At 44.6% G+C, this 19,342-nt stretch overlaps 1 long non-coding RNA gene across 1 annotated transcript; it reads right to left on the bottom strand.

The window, feature by feature from the left end:
• Positions 1-551: 551 nt before the first annotated feature.
• On the bottom strand, positions 552-19,342 carry LOC116971916. The gene is made up of 3 exons (XR_004411657.1): positions 19,229-19,342; positions 14,333-14,345; positions 552-565 (listed from the first exon to the last, which is right to left on the bottom strand). It is a non-coding gene; the product is annotated as an uncharacterized LOC116971916 (long non-coding RNA).

The following is a 19,342-nucleotide window of genomic DNA, read 5'->3' as shown; positions in this document are numbered from 1 at the left end:
ACAAAGTTACCTAATCCAAACCTCCCGACATGTCAGGCTCTGCTATCACTCATCTTTCAGATAATGTGCTGCTTCTACATTTTTCGTGCCAAAACGCACAATTTCATACTTTCCCACTTCATACTCCATCTCTGCCCACTCCTTTCACAACCTCATTTCCTATCTACCGACAGGTATGTGTCATCAGTAAATTTAGTAACCATCTTTTTGGTGCATTCATTCGTCATTTATATAATTGTATAAAGTTGTGACTCCTCGCACTGTTTGCTGTGGCACTTCCCACATCTTGCCAGCCAACAAAGACACATTTAAATGCTGGAGTAGGGACAGGCAGCATCTCTGGAGCGAAGGAACGGGCGATGTTTCAGTTTGGAACCCTTCTTCAGACTGAGAGTCAGTGTTTCCTTTATCATCATTACTTTGTGTATCTTTCATTCATTGTTCTTTATCTCTCCACATCATCGTGTACATCTCTCGTTTCCTTTTCCCATGACTTTTAGTCTGAAGAAGGGTCTCGACCCGAAACGTCACCCATTCCTTCTCTCCGGAGATGCTGCCTGTCCCGCTGAGTTACTCCAGCATTTTGTGCCCATATTGGTGTAAACCAGCATCTGCAGTTCCTTCCTACACAAAGACACATGTCTACCCTGTTCCCTGTTAACCAGCCAATCCGTGCCAGTATGTCTTCTGCTCCGTGAGCTTCTATTTTGCAACAACCCTTGATATTACACCTGATCTAGAAATGCAACAATTGTGCATCCTCTGGTTCACCTTTAGCCATGGTACATCTTACTTCATCATGTACAAAAGTATATTTTGACCTTGATTATTTTTACGTGGCCTGCCAATCTTAGCTTCTAACCTATTCCCTAGGTTAGATGTTAAAGTTGAATAATCCATAATTTTCTGTTTTCTGCATTGATTGGTTTTTGAATATAGGAGTTACTCTGAAGATTTTAAGATGGTCAGCCTGCACCTCAATGATTTGCTGGATATCACTTCCTTAGGATTGTAATTTTCCTGAGTTCCTCATACTACCTTGCTTTCTGATTTACAGCTGGAATGTTACTTATATGTTTTAAAGTGAGGACTGATGTTGTCTCATTGTTTTCCAACATTAATTCTATAGGATTAATGTTCACTTTGTTAATTATTTTCTTATATATAGTCTTGCAATTTATTTTTATAGTTTCTAGGAACATTATTTTGTGCCCAAAGCTTTTCTTCCTTATTAATTTTATTCTTTCATAGCCAATGCCTCTACTTCCTTAGAAGGCGTAGTAAGTTTGGCATGCCTCCTACAACTCTCACCAACTTCTACAGATGCGCCACAGAACGCATTTTATCAGGATGCATCACATCTTGGTTTGGGAACAGCTCCATCCAAGACCGCAGGAAATTGCAACGAACTGTGGACGCAGCACAGACCATCACGCAAACCAACCTCCCTTCCATTGACTCTATTTATACCTCACGCTGCCTCGGCAAGGCCAGCAGCACAACCAAGGACGAGTCGCACCCTGGCCACTCCCTCTTCTCCCCTCTCCCATCAGGCAATAGGTATAAAAGTGTGAAAACACACACCTCCAGATTGAGGGACAGTTTCTTCCCAGCTGTTATCAGGCAACTGAATCATCCTACCACAGTTAAAGAGCAGTGCTGAACTACTGTCTACCTCTTTGATGACCCTCAGACTATCCTTGATCGGACTGTGCTGGCTTTACGTTGCACTAAACGTTAATCCCTTATCATGTATCTATACACTGTAATTTGCTCGATTGCAATCATGTATTGTCTTTCCGCACACTGGTTAGCACGGAACAAAAGCTTTTCACTCTACCTCATTACAAGTGACAATAAACTAAACTGATATTTTAATATTCTGACCAATCTTCTATCCAACCGTCCATCTTTGCACAATTATATGTTGTATCTCGGACTCTGATACTACTTTTAACTTTTTTAGTTAACTCTTGACGGCAGGTCCTCACCTTGGAATTTTGTTCCAGTTGGATTGTATCTATTCTATGTATTTGGAAAGATCTCTTTAAATTATCAGCCACTGCCACTTCATTGATGGACCACTTAATCCAATTTTCCAGTTCAGTTTAGCTGGCTCTTCTTTTCTGTCCTCATAGTTAACCTTTTCTAAGTTTAAAATTCTATTCATGGACTTATTTAACTCTCCCACAAACTAATTGAAATATTCAATCATGTTACGATCACTGTTGCCTGCAGGGTCATTAATTAATCCAAATTCATTGCAGAGTGTAGCCTACTCTCTGGTTGATTCATAGAAGCATAGAAAATAGGTGCAGGAGTAGGCTATTCGGCCCATTCAATATGATCATGGCTGATCATCGAAAATCAGTACCCCGTTCCTGCTTTTTCCCCCGTATCCCTTGATTCCGTTTGCCCTCAGAGCTAAATTTAACTCTCTCTTGAAAACATCCAGTGAATTGGACTCCACTGCCTTCTGTGGCAGAGAATTCCACAGATTCACAGCTCTCTGCGTGACATTCGCAGTCTGAAGAAGGGTCTCGACCCGAAACATCACCTATTCCTTTTCTCCAGAGATGCTGCATCATCATCGGGTGGCACCGCACGCAGCAGCCTCGCCAGCAGTTTGGCAGTCAGTTTTGTTAGTTTGTCTAAATGTATGTATTAATGTTTCTCGGTATGTTTTTATGCGGGGGGGGGGAGAAAATGGGGAAACCGTTTCCAGTCACTTACCTCGGTGGAGATGCGACTTTTCTCCTAGTCATATTTTCGCCCTCTCTTGCGGCCTAATAACTTGGATTGATGCGGCCTTTCCCGGAGACCGGCCCAGAGCTTCAGCCGCAGCGCGGTGCGGACTTCCATCGTGGAGCCAGAAGAAAGGCTCTGACCGCCGGCCTGCTGACTTTAACATCGTGAAGCCACGGTCTGCGGAGCTCTTAGCAGCCGGCGCGGAGCGGACTTTACCATCCCAGAGCCAGGGATCCCTTGCCGGGGATCGCCGGAGAAGAGCTCCGACCGCTGGCCGGCCTATAACATTGAGAAGCCGCGGTCTCCGGTAAGAAAGTGGCCGATTCGGGCATTCCAAGAATCAAGAATCAAGAAACAAAATTGTGTTCCATCCATCCCGACGTCAGAGCTTCGATCATCCCGATGAGAGGGCCTGTACAATCGGGCCGTCCGTAGCGGCGCCTGCGGAGGGTCAAGGCCCCAAACACGGGTGAACAAAAGGAGGAAGACTGAACATTATTGCTTTCCATCGCAATGATCACTGGTGGATGTTTATGTTAAGATCTATCATTCCTTTTAATTGTGTTGTGTTCATTTAATTGTACGGCTGCATGGTAACGCAAATATCACTGTACCTTAATTAGTGCATGTGACAATAAATGTGGATGTGAATCTGAATCTGTATGTCCCGCTGAGTTACACCGCTCCAGCATTTTGTGTCTACTCTCTGGGTGACATGCTGTTCTGAGAAAGTATCACAAAAAGGCTTCATGAACTCCTCTTTTACATGTTCTTTGCCCATCTCATTTGTACAGTGTGTATGCAGTCCAAAGTCCCTTTACATTCCTTTTGGTCAAACTCCCATTATTTGCTTACCTTCACACGCTGTTCTACCATGTGTTTTCTTTAAAGAGGCCAGTATACCACTCCCACAGGGTCTTCACCCCTTTACTGCTTCTCATTTCCCTGTTTCTACCTCCTGGTTTACTAAACTTATGCCATCCATCTTTTTCACTAACAGAGCCACTTCTGCAACTTCCCTGACCTTCCTTTCCTTCATAAGTGTCATGTCATTCATCATCGTTGAAAACGTTAACGACGCAGTGGTGCCGGTTTCCAATGGGAACGGTGACGGACGCACCACACATCTCTGTCCTCTAGTTCCTGCGGACTTCCGCCGCTGGAAGTATAGGATATTGGTGTGTGTGCTTCGGTGACTGCCAATCACCCCCCCCCCCCGGACACTCCTCCCACAGGAAAAACACTATGTCTGTATATATGCTAATGTAAATATTTATTCAAATCATATGCTATGTCGCTCTTCCAGGGAGATGCTAAATGCATTTCGTTGTCTCTGTACTGTACACGGACAATGACAATTAAAGTTGAATCTGAATCTGAATCATCATTCCTTACAATGCTATGTACGACAGTGATCGCAACTTCTACTGAAGTGTGGATGGCCGTTGGCTCGCTAGGAGCTCATCCGCCCTTTGACAGGTCTTGTTTTTGGTCCTGCTGGGGGTCCATAGCCCCCTCCTCACCTGGCAAACCAGGTGGGGGAGATGGTTTAGTCGCCGACTATCTGATCAGCAGGTAGAACGGGATTACATGGTGGGGGGAACTCCCCCCGGACCTGTCCTCATGTACCGTTCAATATTCTCATGCTTCCTTAGAAAGGAAAGGATTCTTATTCAGTCTATGCTGTCTCTCAATTGGTTTAGATTTACTATTGTCATGTACACTGAGGTACAGTGAACAGCTTTGTTTTGCATGCTCTCTATTCAGATCGGATAATACCATACATAAATACAACAAAGTCCAACTCGAGCTAATGGGAAGATACAGAGTACAGAATATAATTCTCAGCATTGTAATACATCAGTTCCATAGACATGAGGGTGGACAAATAATGCTGGAGTAACTCAGCGGGACAGGCAGCTCTCTGGATAGAAGGAATGGGTGGCGTTTTGGGTCGAGACCCTTCTTCGGACAATCCTTTCTCATGGCATTTCTCATCTATCCTATTGTTCCCAATCTCATCCCAACAAGATGAAAGAACCTCAAATTCATTTGATGGCCGGAAAAGCTGATTGATCATTCCCGGTGCCGACACACTCCTGCATCAGAAGACCCCCTCGTTAAAAACTGTGACAACTTCCTGGCACAAAGTATCCAGTAACTTTCCCTTTCCTGATGTTTGCTCTGGTTCACCCAGGTATCCAGCTGTTCCCATACGCCGCAGCTGTGACCCACCGCTTGTCCTGTCATCCTTAGTGTGCATTAATTAAACACTTCATTAATTCATTCAATTCGTTTAAAAAAAAAACGCACCTGTTCTGTGCTATTTTATTCCTTCAGAACAGAATTGACTCATAACCTGTTGCCAGACATCGACAGCCAGCTTCTCTCCCCCCCCGACTTCCAGTTCTCTGTTCAAAGTCACACTTGCCTTAAACTCTGTGAGTCTGTTCTCCTGAGCTGTTTTTAAAAAGAAGCAAGTCACACTATGTGTGGAAGTGAGTTTGTATTTGAACTGACTTAGAACATAGAACAGTTCAGCACAGGAACAGGCCCTTTGACACGCAATATCTGTGCTGAACATGATGCCAAGCTAAATGAACATCATCTGTATCAATCTGTATCCAAAATCAATTCATAGTAAATGAATAGCATCTTAAATAACCTTCAGCAGTCAAACCCTATAACGTAAAAACGGTTCCCAATGATGTGTAATGGAATAGCTCCTGGCCAAGCAGAAAGAATGATGACATGTGTTCAAGTTCAAGTTCAAGTGAGTTTATTGTCCTGTGTCCCTGATAGGACAATGACATTCTTGCTTTGCTTCAGCACACAGAACTGCAGATGCTGGTTTAAACCGAAGGTAGACACAAAATGCTGGAGTAACTCAGCGGGACAGGCAATATCTCCGGATGGAAGGAATGGGTGATGTTTTGGGTTGAGACCCTTCTTCATATGCCTGAACATGGTTCACATTCCTCCATTTCCTGCATAACCACTGCCTATCTAAAAGCCTCAAACGCGACTATTGTATCTGCTTCCACCACCACTCCTGGTAGTGTGTTCCAGCTTCCCACCACTATCTGTAAAAAAAAAATAATATCTCCTCTAAACTTTGTCGTAAAGCTATGTCTTTGACATTTCCACACTGGAAGAAAGGTGGTGGATCGAATCACGATCAATAATGAGATAGAGTACAGGAATACAATACATTACAACAATACTTTATGAGCCAAGTATGTTTTGCAACATATAAGGAATTTCATTTGCCAAGTCAGTCATACAAATAAAAAGCAACGGAACACACAAAATACATGTTAACGTAAACATCCACCACAGTGACTTCTCCACATTCCTCACTGGTGATGGAAGGCGAAAAAAAAGTTCAATCTCTTCCCTTCTTTTTTCTCTCACGGTCGGGGGCCTCGAGCCTTCCATTGATGGACGATCTTGAATCCTGTAGCCGGCGGCGTTTGGGCCCTCCGCGTCTGGGCGATCAAGCACCCGCATCGGGGGGATGTCGGCTCCCCGCACCCAACGATGTGAGTCCAAGTCATGGTCTTAGTGACTTAGTGACATGGTCTCTCCCTTAATGTCAGCAAGATGAAGGAGTTAGTTACTGACTTCAGGGAGCATGGTAGAGTACATGTTCTAATCAGCATCAATGGTGTGGAGGTGATATTGGTGAAGAGCTTCAAGTTCCTTAGTGTTAAGATAACCAATGATCTTTTGTGGATTGACCACATTGATGTGTTTGCCAAGAGGTCACACCAACGCCTCTGCTTCCTGAGATTGCAGAGGAAATTCGGCATGTTTCCAGTGACTCTTACAAGCTTTTACAGATGCACCATAGAAAGCATACTGCCGGGTTATGTCACAGCCTGGTTAGGGAATAGCTCGGTCTCAAGACCGTAAATTATTGCAGGAAGTTCTAGATGTAGCCCAGTCCATTACACAGACCAGACCTCCCACCATTCACTCCATCTACATTTCACGCTGCCTCGGAAAAGCAGCCAACATAATCAAAGACTTGTCCTAGCCCGGTCATTCCTTCTTCTCCATGCTCCTCTCCGGCAGAAGGCACAGAAAGTGAGTACTGTGAAAAGTACTTATGATACAGAGCCATTATATATCATAACAAGTACTTTAATTTGTACACATGCAGAGGCCGTCCAGATGAGTACGGTAGGCTCCGAATCGGAAGTTAAATCTAAAAAACAGCGGGCTGCCTGCATGCCAAAAGGTGGTGGTGGTGTGGAAAACCTGACATATGTTCAGTAAAACCTGACATGGATTATGGATCAGGTCATCAGTAGCAAAACCTGACATGGATCAAATAGTAAGATTAAACGAGAACTTACCAGTTTGAAGTTTGATCTTGATTTTATGAGGAGTTACGATGAGCGATTACATGAAGAAGGGCCGTCCGTCTGCGTGCGCGTCAATCTTCAAAGCAGCGGTGTTAAATCACAGATAAAAAGAAGACCTGAGAATAGTAAGATTGAAGAAACTAGAACTTCCATGTGACCTTGATAGTATGAGGGTGGGAGCGGTGGGCACGTAATCGCTCATCGTAACTCCTTATAAAATCAAGATCAAACTTCAAACCGGTAAGTTCTCGTTTAATCTTACTATTTTACTTCGGAGTCACGTGAGTGACTACGTGAAGATTTCAAAGCTGTGATTTTACGCCGGTTACGAATCCAGGCGTCACACACTGAATGGATTGACCATGGATGCGTGTAGTCATTAAAGCATTCAGACATTACGTAGTTAAGCAAGGACACTGATGCTTTAAATGAAAGAAAAGTTTAAAAAAAAACTAGTTTCCCCTCCCAACCTTGGGGGTAAACTAAGGGACAGAACTTAAAATGGTACGTGCAAACACCCCCAGTCCGTTAATAGGTTTGTTATAAAACCGGTGGACCGTTATTTCATTCGTCCATCCTGCAGCCACTAGGATGTTTGTCAAGAGGCACGTCCATTGCTCTTGCTGCCGACGTAGATGCAGCCCTGGTGGAGTGAGATTTAACCATATGAACGTTCACTCTGTTACCGCCATTACCCCCTTTGACCATCTGGAGATGGTTTGTGTTGACACCTTCTGGTCTGTTCTGAGCCTCTGCAGTTCTCCCTAACTCTCAGATAGAGGTGTTAGTATGTTACCACACACACAACCGTAGGTCCTCTGGATATGCCAAGAACTGGATCTCCATCCCTGGCATTCCTGGCCTGCTATGTTTATATCAGGTTCCTGATTACGAATGTTGTGTTGTTCATATTGGTGGTCATGTGGTCCAACCGTAGCTTTTGCAGTGTCTGGACTCTTTGTCAGCATACCACCTTCAGGGTTAGTTATAGGCGGTCCCCACTGTCAAAGTAGGGTTAGTACCACGCTCACATCCCATGTGTCCGTGTACCTTGGTCTTAGTGTATTAGATTGTAAATTCTCTTCATGAATTTCCTATCGACCCGTGCCCATGCTTGCAGCATCAGATAGGAGGAAAGTGCGCCTCTGGCACTATTGATTGCACTATAACTTTGTTTATAGTTATAGTACTGAGTTGATAGGAAACTCCAAGACATCTGTTATCCGAACTGTGTTGTATTTGTTCGGACAGTCCTATGCCTTGAAAAGGCCTCCTCAGAATCTGCAGACCAACAAGTTAATACGTTCGTGTAGTGGATGATTACTCCCTGTAACTGGGTTCACTAGGAGGTCCCTGCTCTTGGGTACAGCCATAACTGGCTGGACTATAGTTCCAAAAATCTTTGGGGACCAGGCTTGAGTAGGCCAATCTGGCACTACCAATATGCCTGTGGCTTAGTCTTGCTTGATTTTGTCAAGCATTGGTTTGTGAGACAAATTTGCGGAAAGCATGCATAAACAATCCTCCCCAATTGAGGGAGAAAGCATCCACTGCCTTTGCTCCTGGATCCTGCTTGCAGGACACATATCTGGGTAACTGATGGTTTAGTCTAGATGCAAATAGATCAAAATCTGGTATGCCAAATCGTGTAGTTATTTCGTTAAATACTGCCCGATTCAACATCCATTCTATGTTGTTATTAAACATCCGTGATCCAGCATCTGTCACCGTGTTATATCTACCTCGTAGATTTCCCAAATATTCCTCTTGATACACCAGTGCCAAATGAGGTTCGACAATCTGTCGTAAGATACAGATTTTACACCACCCTTGTTAGTGGATATGTGCCACCGCAGTGGTGTTATCAATCTGAATTTGAACAAGCACCGGTTGCATATTGCTACAGAACCTCTTGAGTCCAAATTGTGCCCCCAACAATTCTGGGTATTTGATTCCATGTGTTGGGGAATTACAGACTCCTGCTCATTCCATCTGCCCCCACAGTTCTAGACTGTGTTAGTGGCTCCCCATCCTTAGCCGCTAGCATAGGTCTGAAGAACCCTCGATGGCTTTCAAGCAAATTTACTTTGAGCTTTCTCACGTTCGTTATCCACCGTTGTTATTCAACAATGGTCTCTGCTGGCAATCCATAGTTTTGCCAATTTTGCCTGCATGGAATCTGAGTGTTCGTTCCTTTGCTCGTTATAATTCTGGTAATGCAAAGGCCCGTGACGTACTGCTGGAATAGCGGCTACTATTTGCCAATTACACTCGCTGTTTGCCTGATAGATGGCTAGTATTTGACTATCAGGTCATAGCAGGCTTGATTAATATTTACTGTTTTTGATAGTAAATTCTAGGTAATCAATTACCCTTGTAGGTGTCAATTTTGATTTAACTGGATGGATGAGGTAACCAATTCTATCAAACAGGGTTTTGGTTTGCTTTGACTGATGCTTCTGCCAATTCTTGGTGACTCCAAAATGAAATTGTCCAAATATGCCATTACTATGTGGTTTTGAGACCTTTGTAGGCCCAGAATTGGTTTCCGTAGTTTAGTCAATGGTCTAGGAGCTGATGTCAACCCATTTGGCAGATCCATACCATCCAGTTAAACTTCAAATATCTCCTGTTCTTAGTGAATAGACACCGAATAGTATGCATCTTTGAGGTCGATGCATGCCATGTGACCATTTTATAGGAAGCTCCTATAAAACAGTAGTTAAACCGTAACAAAATTACTGTTTCTAAAAGTCTATACTGCACAAATGAGTTACACCTGTATGAAGTGACATCCTCCATCTGTCACATGTCCTGAATGGCAATCCTGCCCAAAAATACTGGGCCTGCCTCGAAGACAATTCCAGTCCGAGTTCCAAGTCTGCTTGGAACCTGTGTATGTTGTGCAGTAAAATTATCACGTTATTATCTGGTTTTAAAAACCCTGTTCTGAAATTTCTTGTTATTGTCATTTTGAACAAGAACACAAGAGTAAATTACCAACATGTAACTGCTCCACAATCCCTTGTTTCAGTAAACCCAGACCCACCTACCTCCATGGCTACCGGTGGCCTTGTGGTAAGCCCAAAGGCCCCTGATGCGGATTCCTTTTCTCTCCTTGATTGGGAGTAGGACCGGTAAGGAGTGTGGATTCTATGTTTCTCCCGACCTCTGCTTGGGTCTGGTCTGAAACCTCATCATACTGAGCCTGCCTTGTAGGACAATTCTGGCCATTATTTTGAGTCTGCCTTGAAAGACGACTCTGATCATATTTCCGTGCCCAGCTTTCAAGCTACTACCGGATTCAGTGAACCGCTTACCCCCTATGGAGGTGTGGGGTGTGTTGTCGCCTACTGATGATTTGCTTATCGTTGTGCGGATATTCTGCCAACTGCTGGCTCTTGAGGCCATATGCATGTGCTTCAGTATGTTCATACTTTAAATTAGAGATCAGTTACCTACTGATCACTCACACTCCCCTCCACTGAGAGTGAGGTTCATAGGCAGCCCTGAAAACAGGTGCTGCCGCAGGCCCCTGAGGATACCTGTGCTGACATGGCCCTTCCAGTGGACCTAAGTGAGATTCTAGCTTTGGTCAGACTGAAAAGGACCATGAATGCTCCTCTCCTTAGAGCAGGAGACATTTGTGCAGCCCTGAAAACAGGTGCTGCTGCCTGCGGGTTCTCCATAATACCCGGGCTGTTAAGAGCTAGATTCCATCCAGGGAAGCTCCCAGTGGAACCTGGATGATTGCAGAAGTACTTTTTTCTGTTTGTTTGTATGGAAGCTTATTATTCCTTTTATGTAAAGCATTTTGGTGTTGACTTAAACAGTGCAATATAAGTAAAACTTACTTACTTACTTCCTTTCTTCCACATGTAGTTCCCCCTCCAATGGGGAAGACATTGGGCTGCCCCGTGTGCGAGGCTCCCGGCACCGGCACTGCTGTAGGCCGTGCTGATACTGCTCCCTCCCTTGGAGCAGATTATTGTTGGAGCAACTTCTCCATAAGTTGCTCCATGTGGGAGAAGTCGTCCTCAGACGCTCTCCGTTGAGGGAGGGTCTCCCTCTTCCCCGGACTCATCTGAGTCAACGGGTTTGTTTAGACTTGCGGGTGGCATTATGTCCCGCAGGGCAACCACGGAGCTCCTGCTCCCGCGCAAAGTCTCCTGCCGATTCTGCTGTCGGCGCTAATGTCGGGAAGCAAGGCTCCCGCTGATGCTGCTCCCTCCTTTGGAGCAGATCATTGTTGGAGCAACTTCTCCATAAGTTGCTCTATGTGGGAGAAGTCGTCCTCAGACGCTCTCCGTTGAGGGAGGGTATCCCTCTTCCCCGGACTCATCTGAGTCAACGGGTTAGTTTAGACTTGCGGGTGGTATTACGTCCCGCAGGACAACCATGGAGCTCCTGCTCCCGCGCAAAGTCTCCTGCCGAGTCTGCTGTCGGCACTAATGTCGGGAACAAGACCGTCGCCCGCTATTTGGAAGGCTGCGGTCTTCGGCAGCCGACATCCCCGCGGGCCGTCTCTTCGACATCTGGGCTCTGAAAAAAAACTTCAAGCCCGAAAGAACGCAGGTAAGTGATTCAACTTTCCTTACCTGCTCATCCCGACGGCCTGGGAGGCTCAATGCCTGCCAGTCCGTCGTGCGTGTTGCGTTCAGACGTAATGACGCGCACGCAGACGGACGGCCCTTCTTCACGTAGTCACTCACGTGACTCCGAAGTAAAATCAGCACTACTGTTTGATCTACAAGTACCAGACACAGGAACAGCTTCTCCCCTTTAGTTTAGTTTACAGATACAGCATCGGCCCACCGATTCCCCACCGACCAGCGATCCCTGCACATTAACACACATTAAGGGCAATTTTTACACTTATTACAACCCAATTTACCTACATACCTGTACATCTTTGGAGTGTGGGAGGAAAACCGAAGATCTCGAGGAGAAACACGCGGTCAGGGGGAAAAAGTACAAACTCCGTACAAACAGCACCCATCGACGGGATCGAACCTGGGTCTCTGCAAGTGATATAAGGCAGTAACTCTACTGCAGCGCCACCATGCTGTTCGTCCGTCATTAGGCTTCTGAACAGTCCTTCAATAAGCCAGAGTACTGTTCAATTTATCTCTATCCCATTGAGGACATTGGATATTGTCTAAGGAACTGATTCATTTCAATGCTGAGAACTATATCCTGCATTTTGTATTTTCCCCTTTGCTTAATTGGTACTGGAGTTTGAACTAATTGTACAAGTGAACTGTATGGTATATTTGACCTGTTTGGTTTGCATGCAAAACAAAGCTTTTCACTCGATTTTGATACAAATGATAATAATAAACCTACATCTAAATCTACCCTCTCTTTGCCCCCCAAACTTGGCACCACATAGTACAGTTCATTCCGATTTAATTAAGTGGTTAAAAAAAAACAAAGGTGCACTTTAACTCATGACCAAGTGAAATATTTCAATGCTAGAAAGAGAATCAGCAAATATATTGAATTAGAGAGACGAACTGTAATTTTGAAATGTTCCTGATACTAAGAGATAGATTAGTGTGCAGGTCAGCTGATGAGCATATGTAGGCCATATCTTTAAATACTCAAGACCTTTTAAAAATGTGAGCAGGATTGCCAGTGCTATGGAAATGACACATTTTGCTCAAGGTACGTCTATGAGAGCAATATGGGGCAGTAATGGCAATGTCAAGTGTGTGGAGGAAAGAAATGCAGATGCTGGTTTAAACCGAAGATAGACACAAAAAGCTGGAGTAACTCAGCGGGACAGGCAGCATCTCTGGAGAGAGGGAATGGGTGACGTTTCGGTTTGAGTCCCTTCTACAGACTGGTTAGGGATAAGGGAAACGAGAGATAGAGAGGATGATGTAGAGAGATAAAGAACAATGAATGAAAGATATGCAAAAAAGTAGTGATGATAAAGGAAACGGGCCATTGTTAGCTGTTTGTTGGGTGAAAAGGAGAACCTGGTGCGACTTGGGTGGGGGAGGGATCGAGAGAGAGGGAATGCCAGGGTTACCTGAAGTTAACGAAATCAATATTCACACCACTGTAAGCTGTCCAAGCAAAATATGAGATGCTGTTCCTCCAATTTGTGTTTAGCCTCACTCTGACAATGGAGGAGACCCAGGACAGAAAGATCCGTGTGGGAATGGGAAGGAGAATTAAAGTGTTTGGCAACCGGGAGATCAGATAGGTTCAGGCCTTGTCAAGTGTGTCTTCTTTATTGTGACCCAGTCATGTGAAAGTCAAGGGGAATTACACAAGAAACTAGTTAGCCACACAGACCAAAAGATGGGAAGCGTGCAGGTCCCGAGTGCAAAAAGCGAGAGGTCTGGCTGTTAATACCTGGAATATCATGCCTTGATGTTTCAATTCAAAACAGCAGATAGCTGAAATTAAAACAAAAACATTTTCTCTGGCCACAGGGAATTGGGGAATAGCCAATGTTGTTCCTTTGATTCAGGAATGTAAAGAAAATCCAGGGAATTTTAAGCCGGTGAACCCCACGTCAGTGGTAGGGAAGATATTGGAGGGATTTTTCTGTTTAGGATTTACTTTCATTTGGAAGGGAATGGGCTAAATTGCGACAGTCAGCATGACTTTGTAAGCAGTTCACGTCTTACTAAATGGATCGAGTATGTTGAGACGTGACTAAGGTGATTGCTGAGGGTAACATGGTGAATGTTGTCATCATGAAATTAGTAGAACATTTGAAAAAGTTCTCCATGGTAAGCTGATCCAGAAGATTAAGATGCATGGCATTCACAGTGACTTGGTCGTTTGCATTCAGGACTGGCTTACTCATAGAAGACAGAGGTTGTGGTGGAAGGTCATCATTTTGACTGGAGGTCTGTGACCAATGGAGTTCTGCAAGGATCTGTGCTGGGATCTTCGCTGTTTGTGATATATATACATATGTAAATGACTTGGACGTCATTATAGATGGGTTGGTCAGTAAATTTGCGGACAAAATCAAGATTGTTGGAATGTTTAGGAAGGAACTGCAGATGCTGGTTTAAACCGAAGATAGACACAAAAAGCTGGAGTAACTCAGCGGGCCAGACAGCATTGCTGGAGAAATGAATAGGGGACATTTTGGGTTGAGAGCATTCTTCAGTCTGAAGAAGAGTCTCGACCCGAAACGTCATCATTTATTTTTCTCCAGAGATGCTGTCTGACCCGTTGAGTTACACCAGCCTTTTGCGCCTATCTTCAAGATTGCTGGAGTTACAAACAGTGCAGATGCTGGTTTAAACCAAACTGCAGATGCTGGTTTAAACCAAAGAGAGGCACAAAATGCTGGAGCAACTCAGCGGGACAGGCAGCATCTCTGGAGAGAAGGAGTGGGTGACATTTTGGGTTGAGACCCTTCTAAGGATTTCGGGTCAAGATCCTTAGAAGAGTCATGGGCAGAAACGTCACCCATTCATTCTCTCCAGAGACGCTGCCTGATCCATGCCGGTCACCAGGGCGAATTCGGCACAGAAACTAACGGCAGCGGCGCAACGCTTCTGATGCCTCCGACGGCCTAGGACTCTTGCACTGAGGCTGCTCCATAGCCGGAGCTGCAGCGAGCGACTCACCAGCCCGGCAAACTCTCGCCAGCCCCGGCTCCCCGTCCGCATCTGTCCCCGCCGCTGCTTCTGCTTCCATCCCTCCCTCAGCCCCGGCTCTCCAACACCCGCGGCCCATGCAGTTGATATGAGTTTTGAAATTCTCGTTGATCACAAGGCGTGAGAAATTTGTGATCAGCGTGAGAGTGAGAATTTGTCGAAATGCGTGAGTCTCACACTCAATGCGTGAGAGTTGGCAGCCCTGCAATAAATATCCATTGAACCATATTGTATTATTTTATTTATTGATTATTATGTTATCTACTGAGTGCTATGGTAACATTCCTGTCGTACTGCTGCAAGTAAGAATTTAATTGTTCCATTTCGGGACATTTGACAATAAAACACTCTTGACCTGTGCTCCATAATAGTAAGATTAAATGAGAACTTACCAGTTTGAAGTTTGATCTGTATTTTATGAGGAGTAACGTTGAGGGAATACGTGAAGAACCCCGCTTACGACGCATGCGTGTCATTCTTCAAAGCAGCGGTGTGAGGTCACAGATATCCTATAATGACCTAACATAGTAAGATTATGAAAGAGATACCAGTTTATGATATGATCATAGGAGGGTGGGAGCGGAGGGCACGTATTCCCTCAACGTTCCTCCTCATAAAATACAGATCAAACTTCAAACTGGTAAGTTCTCGTTTAATCTTACTATTTTACTTCGGAGTCACGTGAGTGACTACGTGAAGATTTTAAAGCTCTGTGACCTCATGCCGTGGAACGAGTCCATGCTTCACGTCTGCCTTGATTATTGGGAGAAGTATTGTTAACAATTTTTAAACACCTCCATACAAAACTGTATGATGTTACGAAAAAATAAATTTATTAAATTGAAATCATAGCCCATTGGTTTTTTGGGCAAATTATATTATTGAACGTAAGAGTCTTTCTGAAAACGATGATAGATCCAAAACTGGTTTGTTATAAAACCTCTGAAATGTCTTCTCAGATGACCATCCTGCCATCCTGAGGATTTGGTCTGTTGGCACCTCCAGATTTTTTGCTGCGGATGTTGTTGCAGCCCTGGTGGAGTGAGATTTAAAAACATTAGTGTCTATCCCCGCCATCTTTAAGACATTTTCCAGCCACCTTGAGATAGTCTGGGTCGTCACCCTTTTGTGTGGTTTCTTGTATGAAATCAGCAGAGCCATTTCCTGCCCTCGAATAATTTTTGTGTATTACAGGGTTACAGGGGTTACAGGGTTTCCTTTATTGTCATTCAGACTGAAGTCTGAACGAAATTCATTCCATGTATAGTAGGATATGTATGACTATACACAGGCGTTCGTCATTCGGGTACGCCATAAATTCTATTACTTGCCCCGATGACCCCGGTCTATTTTGTTTTATGAGATCATTAATGACAAACACCAGTTTTTCAGGGCAGATCATCAAGCAGTCCAGCCTCAGTTTGTGTAATGACTGGACTCGTTGTGCAGTAACCAACGCCATCAGCATAACCATCTTCATAGTGAGTTTTTCAAGTGATAATGCTGTAGTAGGCGACCAGCTTCTCAGCATGGTCAAAACGACACCCACATCCCAGATTCGGGAGTACCTGGTTTTAGGGGGTTTCGCATTAAATATGCCCCTCATGAATTTAGTTACCAGGGGGTGCGTTCCCACTGAGTGCCGCTCCGTTCCTAGTGATAAATAATTGGAAAGAGCACTTCTGGCACTATTGATGGTACTGTAGCCTAATCCTTCATCACAATGCAGGCTTGTCAAAAATTCCAATACAGCCGGAATGTCCTTGGCTCTTTGATCAAGGTTGTTATCAAAGCAGTACTTCCCCCATTTTTTGATGTGTCCTAAGTACTGCTTTTTTGTAGACAGTCTTTGAGCTGATATGATCATATTCATAGTTCTGTCTGACAGTCCCATGCCAAGTAGTGGGTCTTTCAGACTCTACAAATCAACAAATTCATACTATTATGGCATGGGTGACTACCCTGTGTTACTGGATGAATTAGTAAATTAGGGCTATGCCTCATCATGGTACATGGTTCTAATACCATTCCCTGTATAACCGAGAACCATGGTTGAGTAGGCCAATCGGGTACTATGAGAATCCCAGATGCCAAATCTTAATGAATTTTCCTTAGTACCCGATTGATGAGGCAGAAAAGGAGGAAATGCATAAAAAAACATTTCCCCCAATGCAGAGAGAATGCATCTGTTGCTTCTGCCCCATGGTCTGGTTCCCATGACACATACCTTGGTAGTTGGTGATTCAACCTGGACGCAAAAAGATCAATATCTGGTGTACCATATTTTGCTGTAATTTCAGCAAATACCTTTTTATTCAACATCCATTCCGTGTTTTCCTTAAATTTACGTGACCTGGTGTCTGCCACTGAATTTAGTTTCCCTGGTAGGTATGTAGCCGATATCCAAATATATCTTTGGATACACCATAGCCAAATTGAATTTGCCAATTCATCACAAGATGTCGATATATTTCCACCCATATAATTTATATATGCCACCACAGTGGTATTATCAATTTGTAACCGAACATGCTGGTGCTCAATGCCTGAGCAATGACTTAAGGCCATAAAAAGCCCCTAACATCTCTAGGTAATTTATACCACGTGTGTTAAGTAAAACTGCCTCCTGTGTCTTCCATCTCCCTCCACAGCTAGAAACGGAATTAGTGGCTCCCCAACCAATCCATAAGTTTTGCCAACAATGAAAATGTCGTCTAGATATGCCATATCCTATGGTTATGTTGACCCCATCCAGTTAAATTTCAAATACCGTCTGTGTTCACCTCTAATGGGTACTGTATAGTAAGCATCTTTTAAGTGAATGCTTGCCATATAGCACCCTGTTGACACTAATTCTTAGCAGTGATAAAGGTATCCATCTTAAATGAACATATTGAACAAATGTGTTTAGGGTTGACAGATCAATGATTATCCGGCAACCCCCATCTTTTTTATTTTTAATAAATATGTTAGGTACAAATTCTAATGGCTCATGTATTGTAGGCTCAACTACGCCTATTGTATGCAATCTTTGCAGCTTGATGTGAGCTATAGATTGTTCGGCTTCCGTGAGTACGAAGTGCCTTCTGGTGTATGTTGCACTGGAAGGTTATTTTAATGAATAAATTCTATCAGATAACCCTGAATACTGTTTAGAATATATGAGTCTCTTGTGATCTTATTCCATTCTTTCGTATAATATTGCAGCCTCCCTCCAACTCTCGTGCTCCCCTTTATTATAAGAGAACCAGACCCACCTACCTCCATGGTTACTGGTGGTTTTTGAATTATTTCCTTGGTTTCTTTGTAAAGGGGGGCTCTGTTTTTAGAGGTTGTGTTGGAGGTTGAGGCTCCCGCATCTTCCAGGGTGGTCGTCCCTGGCCATACGCTAAAAAAGGCTGCTGCGGGTTGTATCTGGGTTTAGCACTGCCACCGCTAAACGCCCCTCTTCTAGGTGGTCCATATGGTTGGTATCTTTGCCCAAAGTAAGACTTTGCACTAGCCTTAATGAGCCCCAATGTCTTTGAATCCTCATCAAGCTCTTTAACCTGTTTAAATAAATCTTTTCCAAACAATAGGGTTGGAGGTTTGAGGGCTCTCTGTTTGCAAATCACCGCGAACTTCGGGTCTAATGCTGGCTGAATAGCACTCTTCCTCATGCTATTCAGCTCAAATTGGACATTACAGAACAAAGCTAAAGCGTCCTGGTGATCCTTTGTTAATTCTGTTTTCTCCAGGGTGCGGGCAAAGGCTGTGATCCCCGCTGTAAGCCCTTTTTAAGGCTTTCTGGATTTTCAAGTCGTGTGTTCGGGTGGCCTTCCCCATATGCTTCCATATACATTGGTTCACGCTGGGTACTTGTAGAGAATTACAATTCCCTGGGGGCAGATGTCTAGCCAGAGTCTCTGTAAAGGTTTGTGTTTGTAACTGATGGTCAGACATATAATTTATACTGGCTGCCATCCTAGAATCCAAATCTGCCCCAGTTTGCTTTGGTTGAAAAAACTCGGCCACCATATCAAGCAGTTTTCCTTTCTCCCCTCCTTCAGGGTTATGTAAACCTGTGCCTTGGTCAGGGTCTGACCAAATTTGGTCCTGCCCACTCTCCTCCGAGGAGTAAGAGATATCTTGCGGCCCCACACGGGGTACCGCTGTGGGACTTACCTCTTGCCCACTGTGGCTAGCCTCCATATTTCTGGGACTGCCACCATGGAGGAGCTCCTCCAGCAACTGCACCAAACGGTCTTTGTGCTCACTGGCACTAGACGTTCTCGGCTGCACCCATTCCTGCAGCCGGTCCGCAGTCTGCTGCTCTCTCCCATATGCCCGCTCTTCCCGTCCCCGGTACTCACGGGCACTGGTTTGCGGACTGTCCTCGTCTCGCAGCCGGCTGCACCGGCCCTTATGCGAACGTTTCCTGGCCGCTTCCGGCTGCTCCATGTAGGTCCACCGCTGTTCCCCCGGTAATCTAGGCACTGGCTGCTAGCGACTGCTCCAAGCCAGACTCGCTTGAGACTGGCATATGGGACGTCTTTTGCTTCGCTTCCCGCCCGGCCGAGAAGTGAATTTTGCCGGTGCGGGAGCGAAGTC

Source organism: Amblyraja radiata, chromosome 1 (genome assembly GCF_010909765.2).
Source record: "Amblyraja radiata isolate CabotCenter1 chromosome 1, sAmbRad1.1.pri, whole genome shotgun sequence".
Taxonomy (NCBI): Eukaryota; Metazoa; Chordata; class Chondrichthyes; order Rajiformes; family Rajidae; genus Amblyraja; species Amblyraja radiata.
Note: the sequence above shows the minus strand (reverse complement) of the source record. Positions and strands in the feature narration are given on the sequence as shown.